This window comes from Notamacropus eugenii, chromosome 6 (assembly GCF_028372415.1).
Source record: "Notamacropus eugenii isolate mMacEug1 chromosome 6, mMacEug1.pri_v2, whole genome shotgun sequence".
In the NCBI taxonomy this organism is placed as follows: Eukaryota; Metazoa; Chordata; class Mammalia; order Diprotodontia; family Macropodidae; genus Notamacropus; species Notamacropus eugenii.
Window position 1 is genome coordinate 227,393,937 of NC_092877.1, and position 13,711 is coordinate 227,407,647.

The window sequence follows — 13,711 nt, forward strand, 5'->3', positions numbered from 1 at the left end:
CTTACTGTTCCTTATGATTTTTAACAACTCAATCCCTAGGTTCTCTCCCTAGGGATATATTTGTACTTGAGTGAAATCCCATAACCTGAAAGAATGAAGTTCTAATGGTGAATTTTAGATATGAGAGGCCACCTTATGAAGGAGACAAGTAGACTTGTAGATCTCTGGTTACACTGAAGGGTCATCTTGCCACAGTTTAGTAGTATTAAGATATGCTTAAGCCAAGATATGTGAAGTTTTTAAAAGAGAGATGCTATAGAAGCTGAAGGAAAGATGAGATTTCAGCTAGGGAGTGAATGAAGAGGAGCCATATTTCTAAATTTCAGTAGCTGAGAAATGCTACTGGCAAAACAGCTAATAATAAGAAAAATAGAAATGGAAAAATTCAGACACATTTCTGAACTTCTTTGCTTTGAAATTATATTTTTTGCTTCTGTCTTTTAAAAAATATCCTGGTGACCATGATATTCAAATATAATATTAACTCAGACCATCCTACTTTGTCAAAATACAAAACTTTAATTTCTTCCCCATACGTACATAATATTTGGTGGAAGGGAGAGCAAGGGTTGGACATTTTTGCTGTTCAGTTATTTTTTTCAGTTGTGTCCAACTCTTCATGTTCCTATTCAGTGTTTTCTTGGCAGGATGCAGGAGTAGTTTGCCATTTCCTTCTCCAGTTCATTTTACAGACAAAGAAACTGAGGAAAGTGGTTATGTGACTTGCCCAAAGTCATGTAGTGAGTCTTCCTTACTCTAGGCCCAGTACTCTATGCTGAAAGCCAGGGTTACACATGCTGAAGGCATTTTGATGGTTTTATGCCATAGAAAGAAACTTTCTTTGCTCCTAGCTCTCACTATTTTTATTTTACTTCAAATTTTTGGACTACTTTGGCTACTTTACAGAGTAAATAGGGTAACACCATGACAAATGACAGTTCTAAAAATGTCGGACCACTTATTTAAATTCTTACTTAAGCTATGGGGTCTCTGTGAATCACCACTGACTGACTAGTCATAGATAAGGTCCTTTCATCTTGCTTCAGTGCCACATCTTAGACATAGGAATTTATTTTTCTGTGACTGAGCCATCCTGACGGGAAAGAATAGAATGCATGTGGGCCATTCCTGCAGAAGCACCTGTAGCTTCTTGGCTTTAAAATAGCCTGCATTATTCTCCTAGTACCTTTAACAGAGACAAAGGAATATAAGAAGTTGGTAGTGACTGAATAAAGACAGCAGTGAAGGGAGTGATATTCAAGCGGGGATTCAGACATGATGGTCAGTTACACCACACTCTGGAATGAAAGCTTGTGGGAGCCAGTCTTTGGTTTGGCCTCTGATTATACAAGGGCAAATGCTCTATATGACATGGATTGTTGGTGGAAGAGAAAACATGGTTCATATATATGAAATCTGCCTTAACAGAAGTACTCTCATCTAAGATTCAAGTTACTTACTAATAGGAGACAGACAAATCTACATTTAAGTTTTATTTCAGATACCTGTTAGCTGTGTGGTCTTGGGCAGGCCTTTTAATCCCTCAGTACCCTAATTCACTATTCACTTTATCTTGATATGTTCTCAACCTTTAGCTTTCTTTTTTTCTTTTCATTCAATTAAATCTTACATATTTTAAGTCATTTTCTCCTATTACAAGGGAGATAATATTGTGATAATTCTAACCAGTACCAAGTTGCAGTTTTAATATGAAATCTGAAGGAAAAGATGAGATTTCAGTCAGAGAATGAAAGAAAAACATATTTTACACAAAAGAGGGCTTTTATGGAATGTTTATTGAGACTTTAACAGGTGCATAGTACAGTGCAGGGTGCTTAAGGGACAGACATAATTGCGTAGTAGATAGAATTGATCTTAGAACCAGAAAATCTTGGGTTCAAATCTCATTTCTGGCACTTGATAGTTGTGTGACCCTAGATAAGTCAATTAACCTCAGTTTCATCTATAAAATTGGGATAACAGTAGCACCTGTTTAGAAGAACAAATGATAGAATGTATCTCAATTGCTTTGTTTAAAGCTCCATAAAAATGTCAGCTATTACTATTATTCAAATCTTTTACATTTTCCAAGTTTTTTTTTCTTGGGGCACCCCAGTCTCACTTACTTCATCCTCAGCTAAAGTCACTCTATGGACTACTCAAACTCCCCAACAGTCTTAGAGTTCTAAGATTCCCTCCCCATCTCACTTTCTAGCTCCTCTTTATGTTTTGTCTTACCTTATTAGAATTTATGTTCCTTGAGAATGGGAACTTATACTTGATCTGACAGTACTTGGCACATAACATGTAATAAATGTTCTATCTGTCTAATTTGTCAACTTTATTGGTTATACCTTTGTCTCAACCCATTTAAATGCAGAGTCATTGAAAACTTAAAAGAATTACTTCATGACATACAACATACAGATAGAATCAACATTTCATTTATCTGACAGTAAAATTTGTGGTGAACACAACCATTCAGAACCAAAACACTAACCCAGAAGCTATCAGAAAGCCTCCTCACTAAAACACAAATAATTTGTTTTCTAAAAGAAAATCTCAAGATTTCACCCAGGGCATATTAATTAAATCAATAACTTTAAAAATATTCTGCTGTATCCCATGGCCCATCTTCCCCCATTCAACAAGGGACTGTGGGATCACATAGAATGAACTAATCCCTAGGGCCTTAGAGTCAAGTTCTCAATTAATGCTTCTTATATGGATTTCTCTAAATTTTCCTGCAGCTTAGGTATGACGCTAATCTAGGGTAGCCTATAAAGTGGGTAACAGAATAGACTCCCTTACAGGTATTCAATGTGCAATATCATCATCAGGCATTGGATCATTATTTATTTCCTTCATTTAGAAAAACAGGCATAAGATGCAAAGAACTAATTTTTTTTTTAATTATGGGAATGTGTAATTTAGAGGTGTTGTGGAAAGGCAAGCACTCTAATACATTGGTAAGCCAGCCTAAGTGAAACAATAAGGCACCCTGAGGAAGAGAGAGAAGAATCAGCATGTGCCAGACACTTTGACAAATGCCTCTCCTCAAACTTCAGCGGAGATAACCCTGGATCTTGAACCCAAAAAGTCTTGGAATGGCAGTGTCCTCCAGTCCTCTGATCCTGCTTTCACCCATCTTTGAAGGTGCTCCCCTGCCTCACCACCTATATTGACCAACCACCACCAAAGGACAGGCAAACCCAAAAACCCTGAGAGTAGCAGGATCCCACAGAACACCAGTCCTGCTTTCAGCGCAACCATTTCAGCCATCATTCTGGTAGAGAGGCAGCCCGCAACTGTTTCTGTCACAGCCACTAAAGATCTAGAAAAGAAAATTCTTGCTCCTGAGGGAATTGGCACTGTCCAGTGGTTGAATATTAGAAATTAAAATTATTTTTGTCAGTGGATATGACATTAAAGATAAAGTATTACCATCTACTTTGCCTATTTACTCTAAGAATCATGGGACCTTTCCATTTGACTTGCAATTGATACCTTGACCTAGTTTTGCCTCCTTTGTTAGAATTTGAACTTCCTGAAGGTAGGGACTATTTTACTTTTCTATATTTGTTCCTATCCCCTAGATTAGTGCTTTGCACATAATAAACATTTAGTAAATGCTTTTTAATTCATTCATTCATTCGTTATTTGTGGAGTTGTTTATTCATACAACCATCCTGGAAAATAATTTAGAATTATGCAAATAAAATAAGAAATATGTCCATGCCTTTTGACCCAGAGATTCCAATGTTATGTGCATATATATATACTCAGAGGAGGTTATTGACAAAAATAAAGTTTGCCTATAGACCTAGGTATTGAGTAGCACTTTTTGTGGAAGCAAAGAACTGGAAATTTTGTGTGTGTCCATCAATCAGGGAATGACCGAACAGATTTTTCTACATTAATGTAATAGAAAATCACTGTGCTCTAAGAAATACAAATATAATGAATACAGAGAAGCATGGAAAGACATCAAGTAATGCGATATGAAATCAGCAAAGGAAGGAAAACAATATACGCAATTATCAATAAGGTAAAAGGAAATAACAACCACCACAAAACAATCAAGAATGAACAAAGAGTGACATTTACCAGAGGGTTCCAGAAACTCTCTCTCAGCACCTATAACTTAAATGTAAGGATGCCCAGAGATGAGCTTGTACTCAGCCCCTGGACTAGGCCTTAAGAGTCAACTAGAAGGACCAAAAACATGTACTCAATACCCAGAGTTTCCATCTAGGCTACCAATTCCACACCACTGGAAAAATGACTAATTCTACCAACCCTAAGAAGGTAAAAAAACTAGGGATGTCCAAGACACAAATCTGAAGAGGAGAGTAACTTCAAAATACCAAGGAAAAAAATCACCACAGCCTGCCTGTGATCAACCAAAATTGCTTAAAGAAATTATGCAATAGTCTAACATGATATTATATGAAATGAGAGGAATAGAAGAAAGAATTGGAAGAGAAATAAGAATTATGGAGGAAAGAATTGGAAAGATAATTAACAGCTTATCACAAGATATACAAAACTTTACCCAGGTAACAGATTCCATCAAATTTGGAATGGACTAAATAGATGTTAAAGACACCACAAGACAAGAAGAAAAAAATTTTAAGTCAAAAGATTTTTAAAATAAAATATATGGTATTGTACCAAAAACAACTGACCCCAAACACAAAAAAAGTACAGGAAAACAAAACAAGAAGAGAAGTTTTAAGATTCACTGGACACCTGAAAAATATAACCAAAAAGACCCTAGATACCATATTTCAAGAAAACTTCGTACGTCTCTTTTAACAAGAAGATAAAGTAAAAATGGAATCCATCAGTCACCTTCTGAAAGAAACTGCAAAATGTGAAACTCTCAGGAACTTCATAGACAAAATTTTCAGTTCAAAGAAGAAAATGTTGCAAAGCAACCAGAAAATACTGAGGAACCCCCATCAGGATCACACAAATTAGTTTTCATATGCTTATACAGGATTAAGAAACAAGATCAGGGAATATGATACTTCAAAACCCAAATAATATATAGGTTCATATCCAGCCTGAGTGTGATCCTACAGGAGAAAAACATGGATCTTTATTGAAAAAGAAGACTTTCAAGAATTCCTGATGAAAATATCAGAGGTGAGTAGAAACTTTGAAATATATATACAAGAGAAAAGGTAAATATAACCTATCCATTGGAAAAGACTTTCTAAGAATGAAGTTTTGGTATTATAATGGGAGAGGGAGAATCACACCAGCATCCCCAGAGAAACATAATATCAGCCAGTGTCATGGAATCAAATAAGAAGGAGGACCTGGCAGTCATGTTTGTTATGTTTTAATGATCCTAAAGGAAGAAAGGAAAGGGGAGAGGGAAGAAAAGGGAGAAACAGAGTTTTGATGAGTTCACATGATGAATCCTCTGAAGTGGTCCTAGTATTCAAATTCACATTGCATATTTCTCTTGGGATGGAACCAATGACCATATTTTACATAACTGTAATTTTGAATAATGTGATTTTGAATACATGCAACTGCTTCAGAGGATACATAATTAGCACTAATCAGGACTCAGCTGTATTATTTCATGTAATCAGAGGCACAGACGTATATCTGTACAAATGAAGAAAGAACAGGAGTTACTTGAACCTCACTTTCAGCTGATTCAGAATGAGGTGAGCAGAATCAATAAATCAATAAATATTTATTAAAGGCCTACCGTGTGCCAGGCACTGTGCTAAGGAAAATGGTTTACACTATAAAAACAACATTGTAAAGAACTGTTTTTTCCTTTGTTCTCAAAGAGGACCATGACATCAGGGAGATGATGACATGACTTGCAATTGACTTTGATTTGAGTGAGGGAGGCTTTGCAGAGTCACCAGCCTCACTTTCTCCTCCAGAGCCATCTGGGTCCAATGGCCAGGTATCCATCAGGACGACTGGAGAGAGCCCAGGATGCAGGAAACCTTGGTCTTTTTAAGCTAAGATCTTTTCAAGTTCTCACTTTGAGTGAAGCAGCGCCCATTCCATGAATGGGCCTCTTTAAGAAGTGAGTCAGGGGATGACCCCTTTAATTAAAAAAAAAATCAAACTGGGAGGGGAAGACCCTCAGGATTGCTGGCCAATAGAGAAACAATTACTGTTTACATTCACTCTGAGCCAGGAGGGTCCAAAAACACAACCATTAAGTGGAGCTTGGGCAGGGACCTATTGTAGTCCAATCTGTGAGATCCAGAGTGAATTAGGGTTTACTGGCTAGATTTCTTTCTCCAAGACACAATTCTTAATTTACCCAATTTCTTAAACCTAATTCATTCTGAAAGATTTAAGAACTCTGATGAATGCATTGATCAACCATGATTCAAGGACCAGAGATTTAGAATATAGCCCATATGCTGACTGAGAGGTAATAGAGTAGATGTGCAAAGTGTGACACTTTGTAAGGTAGGTATAACCATTATAGGGATTTATTTTCCTTAACTATGCATATTTGTGGCTGGGGTTTTATTTTTCTTATGGATGGGAAGGAAGGTGAGAGAGAAAAAGGAAAGGTACTTCTCAATTTTAAAAGTTTTTTTTTTCTTTTTTAGCAACTGAATAATATTGACTTGATAATTGTTTCCAAAGCAAGAACAAAAAGGAGGTACAGTAAGTGCATGAAATCAGGTCAAACGGCAAGATGCCCTTGATGTTTAGTCCCTAGTTTCCTGGTGGGTACCAGAACTGGAAGGAACTTCAGGGGTTACCTCATACAACCTTTCATTGTACAGATAGAAAGAAATATCTGTGGACAGCTACATTTAGAGAGGTGTTTTAGTTTTCCTTAACCACCAATCAAGACAGTAAATCCCCAAGGTAGAGGCTGAAAACTGATTGAGTTCATTGACCTAGGGTAGATGTGGGAGAGAGGGAAGATAGCGGGACAGTGCCTGAACAGATGGCAAAATACCTGGGCTGAGTAGACACTGGTATCCTGGAGGATGGCTGGATAGAATGAAGCATAATCTGGGGCTGGAAAAAATATAGTACATTGAAGTGAGTTTTCATTCACTCACTCAGGAGGATGATCTGGTCATAAATCCTGTTTTTGGCACTTAATTGCTTAATAGAGGTATCTACGTGGTCTAATGGATAAAGTGCTGATTTGTCAGGAATACTTGTGTTCAAAATCTGACCTTAGACACTTGCTATGTGACCCTGGAAAATTCACCTAACCTCAATCTGCCTCTGTTTCCTCACTGGTAAAATGGGGATAATAATAGCATCCACCTTCTGGTATTGCGGTAAGGATAAAATGAGGCAATGTTTGTAATGCGCTTTGCAAACCTAGAAACAAAATATAAATTATAACTCATTTTGATTAATAACTGTGACTAGAACAGTCACTCAGCCATCTTTTTACCTCAAGCTTAATTCCCCACTACTGTTCTAGGTTGTTGGAGAGGACAGGCAGATTCCACACTAGCAGGTATTAGTATTTATTGACCTTTTATTGATACTTTCAGAAGAACCCAATTGACACATCTTTTAGCACATGTAACTACAAAAAGTTCATCTTTTTCTGAGCCTATTCAGAAATTCAGAACCTATTACGTAACACTATGACCAATTGTCTTAGAATTGATTTTTCACTGTCTGACCTTTTCTACAAAACCAGTGGAGTGAATTAAAATTATACAAATCATTTTATGCAGCTGTGTCTGAAGACTTAACAAAATGACTAGACATTGGCATCAAAATAGTCTTCTAGTCTTCCGGGAAACTCTTTCAATTCAATGGACTGTGAACCTTATCTGCAATTCTGAGCCTGTGACTCAGGTACTGTTGTGTCCCAATGACTGTGTTCTCAGAGCATGGACAAGAGAAAACATGCCAAAGATGACAGATCCCTTTTGAAAATCAGGGCAGCACTATGGACCATTGACAACCCTAAAGAGGACAATGACCTTGTACCACAGACTTATTTCAAGGCAGGATCTCCTCATATGAAGTGATTCTCCTTTCTCTTAGGGGAGGAAACCAAAATTCACATTTCTTTCAGATACAGACAATATACAATTTTCGTATAGTCACCAAAAAAATTCTAATTATCAGAGTTACCCAGCTATCAACCTCAAAATCCTCATGATGATCATTTATAAATTAGTTACTGGGAGACAAGGCACTTTGCCTCAGTTGCCTTCAGTAAATATTTTCCCCACTCTCCCCTCAGGATATGTTTTCTCAGAGGTCCTCACAGAACCTGTGCATATTTTTACCCCTTTCCAGAAATAAAATCATCCAGATCCAAAAGGGGCAACACTTTATACTTTATTTCTTTTATCCCTTTAAACTCTCTCCCTTCCCACTGTGGAAAGGTTGGGGAAATGATGTCTTTTCCCTTGGGTATAGGGAAAGTTTTGTTTCACATGTATTTGTTTATCATTTTTTATTCAAATGTTTAATTATTCTTTCAAGTGGTGATTGTGGTCAATGCTGCTAAGTGCAGGCATCTTTTGTGGAATGCTGTTGAGAAAGCAAAATTTTAAAGCTGCTCTAGGTCCAGCAATCTTCAGACCGGATGTTCAGAACTGAAAAAGACAATGGTTAGCTCATTTTCACAACTCTCTAAGACAGAGATAATATTTATAATGGAATTTCTTAGTCTGCAGTGACTGACTGGGCTGTGACTTAACTTGTCTAGGACTGAGGTGATGCCTCTGCTATTTTTTTCTTAGTTTGGTTCTAGAGAAGAGAGAAATCAAACTGACACAGCAGTCATACTGTAAGGGAGCAGCCTCGCCCACAAAAAAGAGGGAGGGAACATTGAGAGTGAATGACAACCCTGCTCACCTGAACAGTACCCCATTACTGCCAGACCTGTAATTTGGGTTCAAAGATTCACAATTTGTAGAAGAATTATTCTAGTTCCAAAACCAGTTTTCCAGCTATTCTTAAGATCCCAGATAATGACCACTCTCTTCCTCTACTTCTTTATTTCTGGAATAAATATTCTTTCTTGGCCAGGGATGGAAGGCTGGAAAAAAATGTATTTCCTTGTAATCTCAAAATTCTACTCAAAAAGGCTTTAAATAGAAATGCATAGAGTAGGAAGAGAATTGCCTATATGTAGTTATCAAGACAGACATAACAGTGAGAAACTATAGTGCAAGAAAAAGAGAAGTGGTGTTGATGCCCAGGAATCCATAAGAAACAAGAATAAGAAAGAAGCCAGAATTAAAGTGATAAAGCCTTGATATCTATACACAGATGCATGAAGTATAGGTAATAAGCAAGATAAATTAACAGTCCTAATATAAGTAGGCAAATTTGGTGCCATAGGTATAATGCCGTCTTGGTAAGATGTGACTCATCATAATTGCAATATGACCTTGGAAGAATATACTTTATTTGAAAGGAAAAGAATAAGCATAAGGGAGGGCAGAGTAGCATTCTATATTTTATAATAAGAAGATATTCTTATAGGCATGTGTATAACCTGAGTCAGTTGTGCATCACACCCTAGAGGAGAATACCCATTTGTCCTTCCTCTGAGGAAGTGGGGCAAGCTTTGATTCTGGAGTCAGAAGACCTGAATTTACCTCTCAGCTCGGCTATTTATTACATGTGTGCTCTTAGGCAAGTCACAATCTTCATTTCCTCTCTCTAAAATGAAGAGATTGGGATATATGACCTCTGAGAGGTCCCTTCCAGGTCTACATATATGATCTTATGTCTGAAAAGATCTGCAGATCTTAGTGGACAGCAGATTTATTATGAGTTAATAGTGTGATAAAGTAGCCAAAAAAGGGAGGGAGGAAGGGAGAAATAGAATTTGGAACTCAAATTTTTTTTAAATGTATAAAAATTATTTCAGCATGTAACTGGGGGGGGGAATATATTAAATTTAAAAATGACTAATATGGAAATGTTTTATATGATTACACATGTACAACCTATATCTGATTGCTCATCATCTCAGGGAGAGGGAAGAGGAGGAAGGGATAGAATTTGGAACTTAAAACTTTAAAAAAAATTATAAAATAGCCAAAAATAATAATAATATCTTAGTATTAAGAAAGGCAGTGTCCTAAGAAGGTGATGGCACACTGTAATTTGTCCTAGTTAGACCAGATTTGAATTATCATGTTTAGGTTTGGGCACCACAGTTTAGGAAGGATATTGATGAACTGAAGAGTACCTAGCCTAAATTGATTAGGATGATGAAGGAACATTTAAGGGCAGGTTAACAGAACTATGGATACTTAGCCTATTGATGAGAATTGAGAGGACTTAATCCTTGTTTTCAAGCATTTGAAAGATTGTCACAGAGGAAATGGATTAGGTTTGTACCACTTGACCCCAGAGGGCTGAGGTAGAGGTAATGGGTGGCAGATATAGAAAGGCAGATTTAGGCTTGTTGTAGGAAACAACTTCCTAACAATAGCTAGGTGGCACAGTGGGGTCCAGAAAACTCATTTGCTTGAGTTCAAATCTGGTCTCAGACACTTACTAATTGTGTCACCCTGGGCAAGTCACTTAACCCTGTTTGCCCTAATTTCCTCATCTGCAAAATCAGCTGGAGAAGGAAATGGCAAACTATTCCAGTATCTCTACAAGAAAATTCCAAATGGGGTCACAGAGTCACCTGATTGGAATAACAACAACATAGTGGCATATGATGCCTTGTGAGGTTCTAGGTTCTTTCCCCTAGAGGTCTTCAGACAGGTTGTTGTAGAGGACCGAAGTGACATCACTGTGCTTGAGTCAAGTTTCAGTATGTACAACTGTGGCTGATCAAACCAATACGAGCTCAGAATGTTCTACCACAGGTCAGACACAAATAGTCCATGTGAACATTTGGGGTGGATTCTCTAAATTTGTACATCCTGCATTTCTCTTGAGCTATTTCACTTCTGCTTTGCTCATAGAGCACAGCACTTCCCTTATATAGGCACACCATGCTGCTCAGTCCTGTGCCAGTGTCTCCACAATCAGTTCCAAAGTTTTTAAGAGCCATTGTGCTGACTTCATTGCGTATGTGAAACCTGGACAGTCTACCAGCACCATGCTAGAAAACTGAATCACTTCCATTTGAATTGTCTTAGGAAGATTCTGAAGATCACCTGGCAGATACTGAGGTCCTTTCTTGAACTAAACTGCCAAGCATTCACACTCTGCTTCAGAGAGTGCAACTCCGAAGGTCTGACCACATTGTTCCAATGAGAAACGTAGGCTTGCCAAAAAGACTATTTCATAGAGAACTCTCACAGGGCAAGCATTCACATGGTGGTCAGAAGAAGCAATACAAGGACATTCTCAATATCTCTCCTAAGAACTCTGGTCTTCAAAAAAAGGTTAGATGACCATTTGTCAAGTGTATTGTAAAGATGTTTCTCTTTCATGAGCACACTGAGCAAAGTGGCTGCTGAATCCTCTGAATCAAACAGTAAACATTTATTAAACAGGTGATTTGTTCCAGGTACTGTACTAATACAAAAAGAGGGGAAAGACAACCCCTGCGCTCAAGGACCTTACAAGCTGGTGGGGGGAACAATATGCAAACACATACAAAAACAAGCTACATACAGGATAAATAGGAAATAACAGAGGGAAGGCACTGAAATTGAGAGGTTGGAGGTTTCCTATAAAATGTAGTTGCTTCTTTTTTTTTTTTTTCCAATTTTAAGATTCTATGAAAAGCACAGTCTGTGACTTAATGGAAAGATCACTGGACTATGAGTAAACAACCTGGATCTTTTTTCTGCCTCTGGGCATAACTAGGCAAGATACTTAATCCTTCCAAGCTTCTATTCCCTCCCCCGTATAATGAGGAGGAAAGTAATACCTACTTTACTTCCTTCCAAGGTTGTTGTGAGAATTAAATACATTAAGTGCCTTGAAAAAGAGATAGTATATCTGAGACTGTGTAAAGGATTCAGCAATGGAATTATAGTCAGAAGCTCTTAGTTCAAGTAGCAGTGCTGTCATCCAACTGGTAAGTCATGGCAATCATTATGTAAAACCTCCATTCCTCCTAAGTAAAATGGAGATAATGATAAATGCACTATTTTTCTACTTTGTGTTTTCAAATTATCTGACTTCCTGTTTTCAGCTATTTTACAATTAAAAAGTTGGAACATTCAATCATAATAACACTAATCTATAAAATAAAAATTACATAATTGCAATGAAATTCTCAGAGAAAGTAACATTTTAATTTTTCTGTTAGATAGATCATCCCATTTCATTCAGTGCTTCATTGTCTCATGGAGGTAACTCTGGGTTCTTGAAGTTTATATCTTACTCCCCAATCATACTATCCACTTATAAGCAGGCCTTAAAATTAATGAAGTCAAGTTTTATTGAAAGGTCAAAAAACATATGAAAAATAAAGACATCCTTCAGTGAGCAACCAATTTTTAAAGATCTTTGTTTTTCAGTCATATCTAACTCTTTGTGATCTCATTTGGAGTTTTTTTTGGCAAAGATACTGGAGTAGTTTCCCATTTCCTTCTCCAGTGTGTCCCCATTTTGCAGATGATGAAACTGAGGCAAATTCAACTTGTCCAGGGTCACACAGTTTGGAAGTATCTCAGGCTAGATTTGAATTCAGGAAGAGGAGTCTTCCTGACTCCAGGTCCAGCACTCTATCCACTGTGCCACCTAGCTGCCCCACAGAAGCAATTAGGTAAACATAAGTGTTTAGGACTTTGAAAAAGGTTATTTGTCAAAAAGTAGAGTCCTTTATTTAAAGTATATTGGCAATTCCTACCTCCCTTCTTTGCAGATGTGGGCCATGGATGTGTAAAACTGCATATACTGTCAGATTTTTTTCCAATGTGTTGGTTAGTTTTCCGGAACTTTTTTTCTTTCTTAAAATTCTTTATTTTGAAGGATAGTTCTGTGTATGAGGGATGGCGGTGGGTAGGGATACAGTGGGAAATATAAATAATGTAAAATGAATGATGTCAATAAACATGTGGTATAAAAAACAAAGTATATGGTCTCCTCTCCTATGTGTGTTGATTTTCTTAACTGTTTTGGTATAGGAGAAAGTGGAATGGGGTAATAACTGTTATAGGAAACAAAGAATCAGTAAAGTATTTTCAATGAAACAAAAAATAAGTACTTTCATAATTAAAATAATCTGTATGAAAATCTAACCAATAATCCATATGTTTTTGATCATTTGAAAAGCCATGGAGTTTTGTTTTAGTTTTATCAAAAGCTGCGCTGATTTGACTCCATAACCACAATAACAAGATTTGTATAAATATTTAAAGATCCTGCATTTTCCAGAAGACTTCCCTTTCCATTTTGTTTTCAGGGTATAAGAGGAAATTCTACCAAATTCTTGCTTTTTGAGAAAAATTCAACATTAGTTATATATTGTTCTGGCATAGAACTTTTAAAACTCAATTGTATTCCCTTCACCATTAAAATTTTGGTTGTACTGTCAGTACGTAGGAAAGTATATTTCATATTTCATTATATATGCTAGCAACACTCTTTGTACCTACAAATGTTTACAATTCGACAAGCCTACAGATCAGTCTAATTGCTATAGCAGGAATAAGCAGGTATAAAGTAGAACTTTATAGTTAAGCCTTTGGGTAAGCATGAAATTAAATTGCCATGAAGGAAGGAAAGAAGAGAGTGAAAGAAGGGAGAGAAGAAAGGAAGGATGCTTGGCTTTAGAGAATGCATTTCCTAA